This window comes from Micromys minutus, assembly GCF_963924665.1.
Source record: "Micromys minutus genome assembly, chromosome: 17".
NCBI classification, from domain to species: Eukaryota; Metazoa; Chordata; class Mammalia; order Rodentia; family Muridae; genus Micromys; species Micromys minutus.
Genome location: NC_137952.1, coordinates 52,051,869 through 52,071,257, shown reverse-complemented (window position 1 = coordinate 52,071,257; position 19,389 = coordinate 52,051,869).

The following is a 19,389-nucleotide window of genomic DNA, read 5'->3' as shown; positions in this document are numbered from 1 at the left end:
TTTGATGGGTAAACACTGGTGATGACCTGCGTGGGCCGGAATTAGGCCTTAGACCTGGGAATCGATCTCAGAAAAGCAAGTCACCTTGATTCATTTTATGGGGTTCTTGACATGTGACAGCCTCAGGACCAACACTTGGGCTTCAGTTGCCCCCCCCCCCTTCAAGCAGGTATAGCTCATTTTATTTACTTTTGTCCATGCAGAACAAAAGGGGCACCATGAAGACGGGGCTTGATTTTGCTTATTCATTTCATTTCATGGTTCCTCGAGCTGCAGTACTGATTCCCTGGACCAGTTACATCAAAGGCCATGTTTGATTTGTTGGTATGTACCAAAGCCCCTGGTTTCCAGTGGGTGCCCCAATGACACTGGAATGGAAAATTTTACTATTAAAATTAAAAATTGATTATGTGGTGGTTAAGTTCATTACCACTCACTGAACACCCACCCACTGCATACCCAACTTGGGTTAACTACCTGACATACAGTTGTGTTGGCTCATCCTGACAACTCCAGGAAGCCAAGAGCCAGTAAGCAAACTTACCTGACAGTTAAGGAAACTTGGAGTTCAGAGAAGCCACAAGAGTGGCAAAGAACTGCACAGCCCATTAAACGGTTCATGGCTTATAACTGGAGACAGCCTGGCTTCCAAAGCAGGGGAGAGTTTCGTAATGTAACTATTCAGCGTGCTGTTTTTTGTAAAACCATAGTCGATATGATATGCTACCTTGTGTAATATGGCATGAATTTCTCAAAATAATTAAGTGAAAAGAGCAGACCCATCTTCCATGGTCTCATTCAGAAAACAGAGGAAGGTGTGTTGTTTGGTTTTTCTTATGAAGCTGTCAAGAGTTTGATAACAAAATCCATAGTCAGAAGGAGAAAAATTACAAATAAATAATATGTAAGGATATAGATTTAAAAATTCTAAAGTGTGTGTGTGTGTGTGTGTGTGTGTGAGAGAGAGAGAGAGAGAGAGAGAGAAAGAGAGAGAGAGAGAGAGAGAGAAGTGCACATCCACAATATCAATAATCTTGAGACTGACTCCGGTGGGTCCCAAGTCCCAGGTCAGCAGGGCAATACAGTGACACACTATCTCAAAAGTAAATGAGGACAATAAGATGCCTCTGTAGTTTGAGGCACTTGCTGTACAAGCCTGACAAGGGTTATGTGCATGCCATGGAGTTTGATCCAGAGAATTGACAGTGGAAAGAAGTTCCTGAAACTTGACCTCTCATTTCCACCCGTGCACAGAGGCATATGCTTTCCCATACATCACACACAATCACCACCACCACCATCAATAAAATTTGAAATTTAAACTGAACTATATTTTTAAAGATAAATAAAATGAAGAAAGAATAAAGCTATTTGAACCAATAATATAAAATGGTAAGAGAAGGGTGGGGTTAGAGAAATGGCTCAGCAGTTAAGAGCACTCTGGGTCCCTTCCAAAAGTCCCAAGTTCATTTCCCAGTACCTTCAACAGGTGACTCACAATCATGAGTAACTCCAGATCCAGAAAATCTAGCACCTCTTTTAGCCTTGTTAGTACAATCATTTATATGGAATTCTCTCAAATAAACACATAAACATTAACAGCAAATAGCAATACTACTACTACTACTGCTACTACTACTACTACTACTACTACTAATAATAATAATAATAATAATAATAATAGTAATAAATAGCTAGGAATGCTAGCTCAGAACTTCAATTCTAGCACTCAGGAAGCAGATTGGATCTCTGTAAGTTCAAGGTTAGACTAGTCTACTTTGCGAGTTTCAAGCCAGCAAGGGTTACACAGTGAAACACTGTCTCAATAAATAAATAGTTCTTAAAGAAAAATGATAGGATACTAAATTTGGATTATTTCAAGCATAATGTTTAGTGTTAGGAAATCAATTTAATGTAAATCATCCTGTTAAAAATATAAAGTCAGCTAGTGGTGGCGATGGAACAGCCAGAATCAGAGTCATAGCATGGGCTCCACCCCCTGTGTGCCATCCCCAGTATGCAGAGGGGCAAAGACATAACATTTTAAAACTGATTATTTTATAGATGCACAAAGCAACTGGAAGATGTATAGAATTTGTCCCGCGCCACTGTCTCGCCGGCAAGAACAGACGCAGTACACAGGATCCTTCTGCAGCAAAGCTTTATTGCGAGTGATGGAGGAAGACCCCGAAGGGAGGAAAAGCACCCAGTTTTATATCCTTGGGGAAGCGTGTCTCTACCTGATTGGCTGCTCGATGGTGGTCTGATGATTACGCCCCCGAGATGGGCTGTGACTTTGGCTCGCCTTGTTCTTCACGCATGCGCTTTTAGGTTGTTTGTCAGTTTTAGCTGACTCATGGCCCAGGAAACCAGCCATCTTTGCAGGGCATTGGCTGCGGCCCCTTACAAGAATTCATCAATTAAACGTGGTCAAAATCTAGAAAACAGGGGACTTCAGATGAACACCTCTTAATTATGCCTTCAGCAAACGTCAAAAGTTTTTTTCAAAATATTTATTTTATTTCATGTACATAAATGTTTTGCCTGCATATGTGCTCACCACATGTATGTCCTATACCCTCAGAGGTCAGAAGAAGTTGAATCCCCTCAAACTGGATTAAGGAGTTAAGGGTGATTGTGAGCTACCACGTATGTAGTGGTAACTGAGCCTGGATCCTCTGTGAGAACAAGTGCTTTTAAGCACTGAGCTCTCTCTAGCCCCCAAAGTCTGATTTAATAATAAACTTTTAAAAAAATATGAGTATAGTGTTTTGCATGTGGGAGTGTCTGTGCACCAGGGACCTGCCCGGTACCCTCAGAGGACCAGCAGTGAGCAATAATTGATACCTGGTACCCTCAGAGGACCAGCAGTGAGAAATAATTGAGACGTTGTTGAACAAGAAAGTAGACAGTAGTTGGCTCTACTCACCAATAGAACCAAAGCGGATACTATGAAAATATGAGGGTATTTGGTGCTGAGCTCTGTCACATGCTGTTTGTCACCAAGGTTGACTGGTTGGTCTGGTTGGCTATGTAAGTGACACCTTCCTCCCTCACTACTTCATATTCATCCTTCCTGCCAATGCACTCTTGATTGAAGAGGATGCCCTTCCCTAGGCTTGCTTTCCAGCCAAAGGCACATGGGTTCAAGCTATACCCTCTGCTTGAACCTCTAGACAATCCAGCCAGTTCTCCAGGTTCATCTATAGGAGGACACCAGATAGTCATGGTTGTTTCTAAAGAGAGAAAAAAATAACCATAATAAAGAGGATGGGCAATTAAATAATAGAGAAAGAATGGTTAGTGTTTTCTTGTTTGTTTAATTGGTTGGTTGGTTGGTTGGTTAGTTGGTTGGTTGGTTGGTTGGTTGGTTGGTTGGTTGGTTGGTTGGCTTGTTGTTATTTTGAGGCAGGCTCTCATTATGTGGTCTAGGCTGGTTTCAAATTTATGGCAATATTCTTCTGCTTCTGTCTTTCAAGTGCTGGGATCATAGGAGTGCATAAGTATAGTTAAAAAAATCTAAATAGATAATGGACCCCTGGTTTGTGATAAATATAAAAGGAACAAAGAGCTACCTTCACAATACCTGCAGCCAGCAAGTGAGAGCTCACATGGGAAGTGGGATCCCTACCTCACAGCAAACACCAAAACATCCAATGTGGTTGTATGTGACATACGAACTGAAGGACAAAATAAATAAAGCTTTTAGAACATATGGTAGTGGACAATGAGATGGCTCTGTGGGTAAAGGCACTTGCTCTACAAACCTAACGGCTTGAGTTCGATCCCCAGCTTCCACATAAAAAGCCAGATGTGGCAGTATGCATCTGTAATCCCAGCATGCCTGGGGTGTGTATACTTGCAATCCTAGAATGGTGCAGCTATAAGGAGTCCTGTGCCTGGCTCCAGCTGGGATGAGCAAGACCATCTTCAGGTACGTACCTGGAGCAGAACTGTTGGGCCATGGGATGTGCAGAGTTCTTTTTCCAAATAACCCCCAGTTGGTTTTGCAAAGAGGTTGCGCCAGGTAGCAACCCCTCCTCAGTATTTGGTTCTCACTAGCTCATCTCTCCAACACTCCGTGTTTTCGTTAGGGTTTCGATCTCTGTGACGAGACACCATGACCACAGCAATGCTTGTAAAGGAAAACATTTAATTGAGACTGGCTTAGAGTTCAGAGGTTTAGTCCATTATCACCGTGGAGGGAAGCAATGGTGGCATGTGAGCAGAAATGATACTGGGAGCTCTACATCTGGATGAGCACACAGCCGGAAGTGAATGAGACACACTTCCTCCAACAAAGCCACACCCACTCAAACAAGGCCACTCTTCCTAATAGTGCCACTCTCTATGGGCCTATAGGGGTTACTTTTCTTCAAACCACCTACTCTGTATCACAATCTTTCCTTATTTCCACTCAAGGGACCATAAAATGGTATCTCATTGTCATCTAAATTTGCATGTCCTTGATTGACGGTTACAGAAAGAATCTTACAGTCTTTTCTCATAGAATCATAACTATCTTTTCACTGACTTCTCAATACCCGAAGCTAGAGACACAGTTTCTTTGAAACATATTTACATTTTCCCATGTTCATTTTCATCTGATTCATCACCCAGGTTATGAGATGGGGGTCTAACTTCTTGCTTTTCCTGCTGGACACACAGTCAGCCCAGCCCCACTTGCTGAGTCCGCACTGTGGCCAGGGGTCTGTTACAAACCAAGTGTCTAAATGTTTGGGCTCTGCTCTTGTCTGTCTGCCCCCTTTTCTCATTCTTGAGCTAATATCTTATAGATTTGGGTTAACTGCTGCAGTCTGGTGGATCAGCTTCCCCAGGACTTTTAGAGGACCACCTTGACTATTTCATTCTTCTCAGTATGAAGATGTTTAGTTTATGAACTTCTTTATCAAAATACCTACGGGTTCTTTTGGAGGGAGCTCTATGTCTACTCTAACTTTATCTTTTAAAAATTACCGCCATCATCGTCATGTATTAGTGTGCACATGCGGACACTTATGTTGAGGGCAGAGGACAACTTTATACAGTTAGTTCTCTCCTTCCTCCTTCACATGCAGCCAGGAACTGAACTTGAGTCACCTGCACAGTAACATCTTCACCTGCTGAGCTTGTGGTTCCAGCTGTGCTTTCTAGAAAGGTGTGACAAGGTTAGCTCCCTTCCTAATGCTTTGCTTCTTCTGTTTATTTAACCCTCACAGCAGCCCCATGAGTCATCAATATGCCAAGAAAGGGGCCACAAGGACACTGTGCTGCATATACAAGCCACATCCTCCCTGATTAAATGTCTTCCACTCTCCGAGGGTGTAGCTCGTGCCTGAATCCTATAGCAAACCTTAGGCGGAGGTGGGAAGACTCTGTCATAAGAAGAAATGCTGTCTGCTTTTTCTTACCATCACTCTCCATGTCTGTGTGTTGCGGCTACTCTAATGTCCTCCAGATCTGGTTACCTCACTACAAACAGAAGACTCTCTTTCACCTTCATAGCTGAATGATGCTGTGTGAATTTCGTTCACATTTTCTCTTTCTGTTCATACGTCAACGGACTCCTAGGCTGGCAAGTACTGTGACAATGCTGCAGGAAACATGGGCATGCCGGTGTCTCTTGAGCACAGTGATCTCATGTTCTTTGGATAAGAACTAGAGGAGGGTAACTGGACAATGTAGTGATTTCTATTTTTAGGGCTCTTATTCTTTATGCCTATGTGTATGTTGTATACATGCATGTTGCTGTGTGTATGCATGTGAAATCACACACATGTATGTGTAGGTGAATGTGGAGGTCAATTCTTCATCTTATTTTTTTGAGACCCAGTTTCTCGCTGAACCTAGAAACTTACCAGTCCAGCTTGCCTGGATGTCCAGCTCTGGGAGTCTCCCTGACTCCATCCCACGGCGCCCTAAACACAACGGAGACACAAAGTGCCCTGCTGCCTGCAGTTTTTATGTGAGTTCTGGGATCCTCACGACTGCACAGCCGCACCTTACCCTCTGAGCCGTCTCCCAGATCCTTTTTTTTTCCAAACTCTCCATATTGATTTCCACATTTTGGTAATTTCAGGTGAATTACAGCAGTTGGTAAGGGTTCTTTGCCTCTGTATATTCTCCCAACATTTGTTTCTTTGAGCTCATTTTTTTTCTTTTTTTCTTTTTCTTTTCTTTCTTTTTTTTTTCCTGTATGATAGCCATTATAACGGGGGCATTTGCATTTCCCTAATGGCTAATGACAGTAACAGTTTTAGCATATCTTGGCCATTTGTAGGTCTGCTGTTGTGAGTGTCTATTTTATGAGTCCTACCATTTATAACTCTGGGATGTCCCTGCCTCTCCCTGGCTGCAGTATTCCCATAAAGGGTATTCTGTGGGGCACGGTGCAACACACTACAACTTCCATGACAAGATGTTTTAAGCCTCATTTGGTTTTTCTTTTGTGGGAGAGGTGGACATGGAGGGATGGGAAAATGACTGGGATGGGGTACATACTGTAACATTCACCAAGAAATCAATAAAAATTGTGTCTACAGATATAGATATTCCCTCTGGGAAAAAAATCTTTTGTTGATCAAAATCTTAAGACAATTTCCAGAATTACTGGTAAACTTTAATTTTATAAACAGTTCCTTTATATTTTCGTTACACCGAATTCTAACGGAGACTAATTCAATTACACGGTCAGCTAGTTCTCCATGTAGGCTCCATGCAGACTTCAGCTGCTTCAAAAGTGAGTTTTCCACAGGAGGGAGAAGGTAGAATTTGTCTTTCTTTGCCTGTCATAGCTCACTTAACACACTTTCCTCTGGGCTCAGACAAATGACAGGTTTTCAACATTGTTCTGGCCATTGTACATGTGTGTTTTCTTTATCTGTCCATCTGTTGATGGGCACTTAAGTTAATTCCATATCTTGATGGTTGTGAACAATCAAATCTAAGAAAAATAATTCGAGAATACTGTCTGCAGGGGGCTAGGAGAGGGGAGAAGGGGGCCGTGGAGATTGGTAAGATTACGAAGTGCGAATAAATGGGAGAAAACTTCTGATGAGGACGGTGGATGTTTTCAAAGTACTGCATTATACAGAATGCAAAGCCCTGTAAACATGGCCTGTTTGTATGTGCTTCCAGGGTCTTCCAGGGTCTCCAGCAGCCTTCTCAAGCTGTGTGGTTGACTCCGTTTTCTCCACACCCCCCCCCCCAGTGCTGCACATTAACGTGTTCACTACAGATCGCAAACCAACAGAAGTCACCCTGTGCTTCCTGGATGCAGAGGCGCGAACCCCATTTCAGTGTGTCCTTCCCCGAAGCCACTTAGGCCTTTTGTTCCTGCTTTAAATTCAGAACAACGCAGCAGAAAGCAAACTGTGAGGCATTTTATTTGGGTTTGGAAAATGCAAAATTGAATCGGAGTCTGAAATATTGCACCAAACGCCAGTAATAGCTTTCAAATTGAAAGTTGTTGTTAACTTTGATTTGTTTGTTTTCGAACTAAAGGAGGGAAAATCAAGAAAGTTTGGTTGGTTCTGTCCTGTGGAGAAGCATGACACACTGGTACAGCTGCTAGAGCAGTGGTTCTCAACCTGTGGGTCACAACCCCTTTGAGGTCAAGTGAGCCTTCCATGGGGGAGCAAATCATATGTCCTGCATATCAGATGCTTACATTATGATTCATAACAGGAGCAAAGTTAGAGTTATGAAATAGCAACAAAATAAGTTTATGTTTGGGGCTCACCACAACATAATGGACTGGATTAAGGGGTCACACCGCATTAAGAAAGTTGAGAACCATTGTCCTAAATGTAGGTGTGAGCTGAGCCAGTGTGTGTCAGCATGTGTGTCACATACACACATTGTGGCTGATGTGAGGTAGGCCACTTAGAGAGCACAGGGTTGGCCACAGTGACTCAGCCGGCAGGACGTGGAAGAGATACAGGCAGGAACGAGAAATTTCACACCAAACTCCACACTCTGACGAACAGACTCCACTACCCCTCACTACACTCTGGGCTTAAGGAGCCCTTCCCTAGCCAGGGAGCTGACATTTGGCAGTCTCTAAGGGCCATCCCACCCCAGAGGCCCTGGGCATTGTTTGCCTACGGGCTCTGTTTTGCTCCAGTGAATTCGGGGGGAAATAGCTTATATCAACACTGACCACAGCTAAAATGCCTACATGTGAAAACAGGAGTTCAGAGTCCAAGAGGATGTGCACTGAGGCACGGTGGCTGGCAACCAGCAGAGATGACCAGGGGCAGACTCCAGTCCACTGAAGCTCCTGAAGGATACACACCCTTCTCCTCTGTATCCTTGTTTCTACTGGGAACTGCTCTGTCCATCCATCATATGCCCACAGAACCCTCTGCTTGGGTAACTCGAACAGCTAGACGCGTGTCTCAGCATCGTCCCTCTGCCCAGAAGGACAAAGAATTTGTCACTGCATATTCCTCAACAGGTGTGGCACTTGCTTCCACATTCTACACCATTCTAGAGCCTGAGGACATAGGCGCTGGTCCCTCACACAGGGATCTGCCTAGTAACACCCCTGTATGACTGCTACTCCAATCTCACGACCCTGCTCCCACTTCCACTGTCTAGCATCACCTGACTAAGTCCCTCGCGGGTCTTTGTTACTCCCTTCTACCCCTGTGCTCCCTCAAACCCAGCCAGCGATCAGCATGTCATCCCACACTCCACAACCAGTAACTAAGCCAGGTGCACCGTAGTCGTTCATAATCTCACAAACTGGACCAGGAAGCAACTGTCTGAGACTGTTGACATTTAACCTTTGCCCTTTGCTCTAGGGCCTAGACAACATCAGCCTTGTCAAGCAGCCAAGCTTCTCATTAAATTAACCAGGAAAGCACTCACCTCATGCTAGGGCTGGAGACGTGGCTGGCTACCTTTGCATGTTGTACATCTCAGCTTCAGGAAATAGATGGTCCAGGGGAGAGGCAGCATTATGCACTTAACGTGCAGGGTGACAAATGCTGCTGTGACCCACTTCAGGAACAGATTTTGTGGATGCCCAAGCAGGTGTAGCCTTATAAGACTTCCCTTAAGTGCAAACCTTCTCTGCGTCTTGAATGTGCTGCTGAGGCCCACCCCGAGATACGTCATTGGATGCATACCTCTTGCTTTTTTTTTTAAACACCCCATTGTTGCTGAGCGGACCTACTGGAAGGTCACGTGCAACATTACCATGACTTATGTCTTCCTGCTGCAGGAGGTTGAATGTGGCATCCCTCCAGGAAATGCTTCCACCATAAGCCACCATGCCCTGTGGTTTCCATACGTCTGTATTACTTCCCATCCCGCCCATCTTTCCAAACCTTAGGTGTTGGTCCAGTTATGTCCTCATTAAAGTCACCATCCTTCCTAAGAATCAACGAAGACCTTCGTTCTTCCTGTCCTCACTGCCCCTGTGCCCTATCCTCACTCACATGGCCTATGGCTCACCTGCTTCAACCACCAAAGCAGAGATTCCTGTCCCCTGACCTGGTCAACGACCTCTCTACCCTGCACCACAGCACCAGGTACAATGTTGCTCTTCTACCACTGAAACCCTTCAAAGTCGAATCCTCCACCCACTCAGAACCATGATGTCTGTTTATACTTTGGGGTTTGTGAATTTTTATCTGATTTTTTGTTTTTGGGTTTTTTATTGTTTTTTTTTTTTTTTTTTTTGGTGAGTTTTACATCATATACCCCATTCCCACTCATCCCTATCTCCCCATATCTACCCTTTGTCCTGTGACTCCCCCCCCCCAATAAAGCACACACATAAACAACCAAACAATCAAAACAAAAAACTATAGAAAAAAATCTCATCATGGAAGCTGTAGTATGTCACAGTGTGTCCCACAATATGTCCCTCTATCCACACATCTTCACTTGCAAGTTGTTTATTGGTCTGGTTTAAAATCTAACACTTCTGTGACACCATCAATACTGGATCTTCACCAGGACTCCTCCATTATCCCACTGTTGTCTTGTGTCATGGAGGTCATGGACTTTTGGAACAGCAAGACTGGTCCTTTCACACGTGCATCCCAACACATTCACAGAGGATATAGATTTCGGGGTGGGCCAATTGAAAGCCCTGGATCTGAAATTGATAGCCTGATGGCTCTCCCTTAACAGCACCACCAGGATAAGTGCTCCAGCACTTCTCCAACTAGGCCACCCAGTGCTGCCATCAGCAGTAGGCAGATCAGCTCTCCCGCTGTATTGTCCACAGGGACAGCTTCCTTGCACCCATGCCTCCAGAGACAGCTCTACTGTGCAGCCTAGTCAAGAGGCAGGGCCCACTCTCTCAAGGGCTGCAGCCTATGAGGGACCAGGCCAGCTCTCCTGTTCTCATCCTCAGGGATGGCTCACCCATGCCTTCAACATCAGGACCACTGTGTTGCCATGGTGAGGTGCAAGAACAGCTATCCTGAGTACTACAGCCAATGAAGTAGCGTGGACAGCTCACGTGACAGAGGCACATCACCTCTGTGGAAGGCTCTTATACTCACATGCTTAAGGCTGTCTACCTGCTGTTGCCAGGACCAGCTTCACTGTGCAGCTTAGGTGAGGTGCAGGGCCCACTCTTCCAAGTGCTGCCGCTGGTGAGAGATGGAGCCAATTCTCCAGAGCACTGAATCCAGGGAGGAGCAGAGCCAGTTATACATAGCCCCTAGACATCTACGTAGTCCTTAGTGGCTGCCCTGACTAGGGATATCCCCATTCTCTACTAGTAATATGAGCCACGGACTTTGACATCAAGCCTGCCAGTGCATAGCCATGGATTCAGACATGACTCTCAGTTGCAGCTGAGGTTGGGACCTCACCAGGGCCCCCGGGTGGGTGGCACGGCAGGGCACTCACAACAGGCTACTCCTCTCTACACTCGGGTCTCCAGTTCCATCTCTTCATAACCCTCGAGATGCCCTACTTCTCTTTCCCTCCCATCCGACCACCACAAGCTCACACAGGCTGGCCACATGGCTGGCAGGCCCCTGTGCAGCACCTTCCATCCATGCTGAGTGTGGTAGCAAGCAGGTGAGTATGGCTCACCAGTGCCATGCACACTGGAAGGCAGATCTGTGGGTCTGTCTTCCTTCTCCTGTACTGCACTGCCTGGATCTGATTGATTTGGTTTGATTTTTATGAATCTTAGGCACAAGGCTGCTTTGGCTACTAATCCAGGCAACAAGGAAGGGTGAAAAAAGGAACGTATCTGCTCTGCCCCTGACTGGTGTAAAAGCAATACCACCAACAAGGTATCTCTTTGCCCATTGCCAGAGGAACGAGGAACGCCTTTTGTTTTGTTTTGTTTTGTTTTGTTTAACAGTATCTCATTCTATAGCCCAGACTGGTCTAGAACTTACTCTAAAGCCTTGGGATTCTTCTCTTGAATCAACCTACCATGTGGTAAGATTACAGGCATGAGAACTAATGCTTGGTTTTATAGTTTTGAATAGTTGCCCCTGTGTCTTTCACATCTCCTCCTTGGCTACCCATGCCATCACCTCTGTCTGGGGTCTAAAAAGACTAAATCTTGACAGATGTGGTGGTTCATTCCTTTAATCCCAGCCCTTGGGAGGCAGAGACAGGTAGATCTCTATGAATTCAAGGCCAGCCTGGTCCACATACAGAGTTCCAGGCCAACCAAGGCTACAGAGTAATCCTGTCTCAGATAGATAGATAGATAGATAGATAGATAGATAGATAGATAGATAGATAGATGGATGAACAGACAACAGATGGATGGACAGATGTATGGATGTCTAAGTGCTTCAGGTAACAGATCTGGAGTTCAGCCACAAAATCTGTGGAATCTGAGCCCAGTGTTTCAGCACACACAAGAACATTTTAGTTGCTGCCCAAAGTACCCCTGTAGGCTTATATTTTTAAAACCTAGTTTTAATAAGGGTTTTTAAATGTTTTAACCTCCCATTTATCCCACCACCCACCAGAGGTAATGAAAAGGAAAGGATAATAGGGCAAAGGAGGATATGGACCTGTTTAGAAATTGTTTTTTGGAGCGAACCCAATTTGTCAGCAGTTTAGTTCACACAAATCAGCAGTGGCAGCTCAGTGCACTCATAAACAACATTCCCAAATCAACAAAGGCAGGCAAAGGCAGGTTGATCAAGAAGAAACCACATGGCTCTGACAATTGGCCCAAGTACACTGAAGCATCAAGAAGCCACCGGAACACCACCAAAAGTTTTTGGTGTGTTTCTTTCTTTGAAGTCATGACAAATGATGGCCAGTAAAGAATGGCAAGGCAAACCAGTGCCACAGTGTAATCAACAAAGACCAGTGTCAGCAAAGCACAAGAATGACCAGCAAAGAATGGTAAGGCGAACCAATACCACAGCATCATCCATTGTTCATTGGGTTCTGTTTACACCCTTCTTAAACATCACGTGTTTTCTAAAGCATCTGCTCTAGCAAAACATCCTATGCCCTTCTTCCGGGTTGCTTCCAAAAAAGCACCATGTGTCTGTTCTCAGAAAAACATCCTCCCACATGTTGGCTTTGGCAAAGCCATTCTCTGTTAAGACAGTTTCTAGAAAAACATCACTTGACACAGCCGAGTCTCTAAAGTAACCAGAAATTTTCATTTTATACCCCTACCACAGCAACAAAGCCATGGCATCTGCCTCAAGTTGCCACCTGAAAACATCCCTCCTTAAATTAATCTGCTGTTCTCAGCAGAGAGAAGCTCTTGGTTATGACAGTTTGTAAGTAGAAGTCCCTGGGAACAAGAGTTTGTTTGAACTCAGCAGTTCTCTCAATCTGTCTGCCTCTTGGGACACTTGGAGGACTGCTTACATTGATAACACCCTGCATTTACTCCCATAACCAGATAACACTGGATGGAGATGAAAGGGATTGAGGTGATCTAAAAGCTATCCAGGAAATTCTAATTGAAATTGGAGTTGCAATGTATCAGACTGGCTTGCAGGGCTGAGCTGTGAACTCCTGGTGTTGCTGTTCTTGCAGCACTTGTGGGCCTGAGCTGGCCTCTGTGTCCTTCTTCCTTCCAGAGACCTTTCCCTTTGGTAACAGCCTTTTTCTCATCCTCAACAATTAGGCTGTTAGGTTTAAGCAGCCGTTGTCCTGCTGGCATGCTTCAAAACAAGAGCAGGGGCCAAATCTACCTGTCAGTAGAGTCTGTTCTCCATGCCATTTGGTAGAGTTTGGGAGTGGGGGGGGGGTGTAAACTGAGGAGCTCATACTAGTCCAAGAGCTAGCATGAGCTAGCATCTTAAACACGGGGCCCCAGTGACTATCTTGCCTCTGCCAAGCATGAGCCTGAGAAAAGATGGAGCAGCAATCTGAAACAAAAGAGACTGGAGTCCAAGTCCAATGCTGCCCCTTTATTCCTGGATCCGGCAACATGAGACTCTAGACCCATAGTTTTCATGACATAGTAAGTTTCTTTCTCATATAAGTCTGTCTAGTCATGTGCAGCCCAGAATTCTGCATAAATCCCCGAGAGAGTATGACCCAATTTCTCTCAAAGCTGTGGCTTCACCAGACTCCAAATTAAAAAAGACCACAGTCTCAGATTGCAGTCCTAGCCCTCCTGGTTTATATGGGGACAATGGGGACCAAGGTGGAATGAAGACTTGCCCTCAGTACCCTGTGCAACAACAAGTAAACACAACAATGCCAGAGGATGATGGCTCCCAAAAGACAAGACCATTTCTGAATATGTCTGCTTCTCAAGAACATGAAAGGGTACCAATGACATTTTCTAATTGATATTTAAACACATCCTTTTTTAAAAAAGAGTTTTATCAAGTTCATGATTGCTGGGATACACTGTTTGGGACAGTCTTCAAAAAGTGCAGCCTTTGAGTGGCAGAGATACCACAGTGCCCCTCCCCTACCCCATCCTTCCTCCCTTTGGAATGTGGGCCACACATCTCTCTTAAGATCAGTCACTCCAGTGGTTACTTGAATTTGATAGACATATCCCACAGCCAAGAAAAGTTATCTGGATTTAAATGAAACGTTCAAGGTAAATATAAGTGATTCTCAACTACAACAAAAAAAATAGGAAGTTTTTCAAGATGGTTGAACTTGAGAAAGTGCCTTTCTGGACACCTGAAGTTTCAGGAAACTCAAAGGCAGGAAGATCCAGCCCACTGCACAATTAATCCCCAAGCCTAGGGCTGTCACACAAAGGGATGTTACAGCCACACATGATGGCTGCCCTATTTGGAAACAAGTTTAGGATTGACTATTGCAGCTTACTAGAAAGCTGAAAGTTTGAAAGATTGTCTTGGTTAAGATGATCCACCCAGGGAACTCTGGGACTTTCCCCTTAAGACAGACAAGCTGCTTTGTCTCTGTTGATCTGAACATTTCCCAGTGAAGAGCAGTCACAGTCATTATGCAAACCCAGCTCACCCTGAACAGGGAGGCCTGGCTGTCACATGACAAGGTTGGGCCTGAAAGGGCCTTTACAATCACAGAGCATCCACAATAACCTTGAACAACAATTGTTAAGGACAGGGACACACATTGCTTCCTGAATAATGAGAAAGGATTGCAGACAGAGACCTTAGATACTTCAGCCAAACCCCGCCCTGGGTCTTGCTCCCTGGTGAATCCAACCTGCCTCATTCACAGTAGCCTTGGCCTGCATCCCTGACAGTCACTGCTGCCACCGCTGGAGCCACCTTTCCACTGAATGGGTGAATGGCGTACTTTGCTTTCCAAACCGGAATGTTTTGTGCTCATAAAAGCTGTAAAGCAACTTTAGCCACTAGCAGGAGGGTGCAGAATTCAAAGGTGCTGCCTCCAGACAGCCTGCTTGCCCACAACAACAAAGACACAGAAGTATCACACCAGAGGATAATCTCTGGGCTGATGAATTGCTGTATAAACGGTAAAGTGAGTATCTATCATCTTGAGTAGGTATCATCATCATCATCATCATCATTATTATTATTATTATTATTATTATTATTATTATTATTACTATACTGCACAAAACTAAAGGCCATTGTCATGCACACGTATGATGTACCTAAAGCTAGCCCCCACAGATCACTATTCTAGCGGTTCTCACTCATCCCTCCCTTTCCATTAGTCCCCTTTGTTTTACTGGATGGTTCCATTTCTGATTTCATGTCATCTGTACATGAGTGATTTGTGTATGTATAAAGCCTAGGACCCACAAGTGAGAGAAAACATGTAATATTTGCTTTTCTGAGACTGACTTAATTAGCATAACATGATTCTCTATGGTTGTGCCCATTTTCTTGCAAATGAGTTAGTTTGTTCTTCTTCATGGCTAAAAGATTTCCCTAGTGACTATAAACCACATTTTCTTCTTCCGTCCCCTGTTGGCACTGTAGAATGACTGGGAAGCAGAATGCATAAAACCAGGCTAAGGTAGACATGAGTGTCACAAGGTGCCCTGTGATTGCTTAAATTACTGACAGACACACTGGATTTGACTGGAGACAGAAAAATCTAGCAATATACAAGCCTACCAAAGCCACACATACTGTCCCTAAACTTAGTTTCTATTAAGGACTGGGAAATGCCACATAAAATTTTAAATTTCCCTCAAAAAATTTAAAAATAAAAACGAAGCCTCAAGTTGTTAAATATGGGGAACAATCTAAAGGTCACAATTTGGATACGTGTCCTTCAAAGACCCGAGCATTGAAGTGTGTCTCCTAGGGAGATAGTGGGACACTAGAGAAATGGAGACCAGTCAAAGGATTTAGCTCATTGTGGGTGTGCCCTTGTGGGATGCATCTGGAGCTCATCCCTCCTCTCTTCTGTACTTCTCAACCACATGAGATGAGCAGCTAGCCACTATACGAGGTGTTCCCCCATGATTTTCTGTCCAGTTCTCCCTGGATCTGACTCACTCGCAACTTCACAGATACATCCAAAATAATGGGTTTTTTTTCCAGAAATATTAATAAGTCTTACCATTTTGGTGAACAAAAAGACCAGAGAAAGCAACAGTAAAGAGAAAAGACTCATGATAGCTCAGAGTTTCAGAGCTCTCTAACCCCTCGTAGCAGGAAGGGTGTGGTAGAGCATGGTGAACAGGAACCAGAGACAGACTTAGAGAAACCTAAGCCAGGTCTCCCAGGATGACCCACACACACCTACTTCCCATAACTAGCCCCTTCCCTGACTTTCACCTCTCTCATTAATACTATTATCATATTACACACCATCAAAGGATGAATTCACACATGAGGCCAGAGCTCTTGGAATGCAGTCACTTTCCAAAACTGATCATCTGGGTACCAAGCCAGATATAAACTATAGTATCTGCTTTCAGGGTATTTCTTAATCCAGTCAAGTTGACCCTAAAATAAAGCATTGTAATCGTCCCCAATAAGAACTTCCAACAGGTGCTGTGATGAAGCTAAACAGGAGCCGGTGACATAGGACTGTACCCTGCCCTCCATTCCTTTGACAAAGACCAAAGGGCAGGTGAAGGGTCACCAAGAACCAGAGTGATCCTGACTTGATGTGAGCATGGGTCAATTGGGGGAGGGGTGACAGAGCTAATCTGTGTCCCAATATTTGCAGTGCCCATATGACTTCCATATGTATCTGTCAAATACTTTAAAAAATGCACACCAAAATATGAACTGTGCTCTAAGCAAATTACATGTCAGCACACTTGATCTTGTTTTCGAGACACATACACCCACACACGCACCCAAACAACAGCTCTGGCATTGCCTTCTTACAGAACCTGGATGGCTGATCAGGATAACCCTGGCTCCTCAAACAAAGAAGGCTGTACTAATTAATATCTTGGGATCGCCTAAACAAGCCGCCTGAGATAAGGTCTTCTGGCTATACTTTTTCCCCGGGAGATCCCTAAAGACAAAAAAGTGAGGGAAAAAAGTTGGGGAAAGAGAGGGGTCTAGGGAGGGTATACTGAAGATTGACTCCCATAGACCCAAGATGCTGCCCCATGGAAGAACATTCTAGAACCAGTCTTCATGTTGAGGAATATTTTAGAACCAGCCTTCATGTTTTTCACTTGCAGAACTGGAGGACACTATCTCTTCCAAACCAATGCAGGCTTCCTTCTTACCATGCTTCCTTGCCTGGCAATTATCCTCCATGCCCCGAGCATCCCCATGGCTGTGCTACAGTAAGGAAATTTCTACAACCTGGAAGAGATCTCTGCTCTTAGATAAGAGTGCATTGCCACAGGGCCAGCAAGACCAAACTGAGGAGTACAGACGTAAAGGAATCAGAGGACCACACAGCCCGATGCAAGGCAGATGCTCTGCAGTCTGTCCCATGAGAAGCCCTCAGCCTAAAACCTGGCATTTGCTTTTACCCTGGGCCATGTCCCGCAGGAATGTCAGCATATGCTACCTGGCTAGACATGAGCCTACCGTTCATAAGATCAATTATAAACTGACTCCGGCACTCAGGAGACTACTGAAAGGGATCACAAGCTCAAAGCCAGCCTGAGCCATATAACAACACCCTGTCTCAAACAACCAAAACAAAAAAGATTACTTATGAGCAACAGTCAGAAACCTGGGACTAACCTTTGGTTTCTATAATACATACACATACAAATACACCTACATGTATATATACATGTACACATGAACATGCATATATATGTAAAGTTATAGTCACATATACCTGTAACTTTATCTCTAGGTATCTGACCACTCTTAACTTTGTGTGCACCAAAACCCACATGATATGTACTCACAGACACACAAATACACACACACACACACACACACACACATATATATACACACACACATATACACACACACATATACATATATACACACATATATACACACACACATATATACACACACATATATATAACACACACATGTATATATACACACACACATATACACACATATATATACACACACATATATATACACACATATGTATATATACACACACATATATACACACACATACACACACACACATATATATACATACACACACACACACACACACACAACACGATTAAAAAAGAACAATGAAGGTTTGGCTGATCTGCTGATTGTCCTGACTTAATCATTGAACACTGTGTGTTGTCTATTAACTAAAACCCTACTCCTCATAAATGTGAACAACGGTTTTGTCAACATGTGTTTAATGGTGAAGACTTTAATAAGAGTCTGTAAAGGAAGATATAACAGTCGTCCAGAGGATACAGAGATGTGTTGGGAAAGAGGTGGCAGAAGAGGGGACTGGAAGAGGGACCAATGATGCTCCAGGGTAAGGGAGAAAGGAAAAGCCAGGAAGGGCTCAAGAGAATTCAGTACAGGAGGGAGGAGTCTTCAAGGTACTGCCAGGCCAGTTCTCACAAAGAGGAAAGAATCTAGGTGACAGCTCTAAATCCCAGAGCCCAGGACTGTCCCATCTGTGAGCACAGGATAATGGCAGGGCATGTGTGTCATAGCCAGCAATCAAATACTGAGCCACAGAGTAGAAAGAAGAGAACAGGTTAGGTGAGAAAAGACTCCCGTAACCTAAAGGCATCTCCTAGGCAGCTGGGATAGTTTCTAAGGCTGTTTTGCCCTCAAGAGACTTGCAGCTTTCAACTTGTCTTACACACTGAAGCTCCACAGCCCAGGAAAACGTCAGCAGCATGACATTGTCATGGGAAAGCGGGAAGTAAAAGGCAGCCCTAGCTACTGCCATGTTTCCTGAGTCAAAAGCCAGTTAGGTAAGCAGAGAAGGGCGATTGAACAGCATGTAGCAGCTTACCCGGTAATCACAGCACTCAAGAGGGACAGCCAGCAGGATCGGAAGTTTGAGGCCAGCGTCTGCTATGTAGAGAGTTCAAGACCAGCCTAGACTATGTGAGTACTGATGGGAGTTTGGGAAGTGGAGGAGAGGGTAATGGTGCTGGCAACAGGAATAGGGTGGCTGAATCAGCAAAGTGCCTGCAGCCAAAGCATGGGGACCTGGGTTTGAATATCATTCACATAAAAGTTGCATATAGAGAAGTATATCCCCTAGCACTGGGGGGATGGGCACAGTGAGTCCCTGGAGCTTGCTGGCTGGCTAGTTAACCTAGCCCTGATAGGTAAGTGAACTCTGAATACTAGGGGTGACAAAAGAGGGAGACGGATAGAGGAAGATACTAGACATCGACCTCTGACCCCTGCCCACCCACATGCTCACATGCTCACGTGAACTCGCACCTGGGGAGGGGCAGCAAGAAAGGTAAGGAAGTCTGACAGAATGTTGTTAAGTACCGGGGTCTTTCAGAACGCTCCGTTCTCAGAAGTAGATTCAGTCACTCCCGTGTCTTATATGCTGGGCCTGATGCTAAAAGCCATCTTAATGGGTGGCTTCAGGCTGGAGTGAGCTGTCTACAGTGGTGGT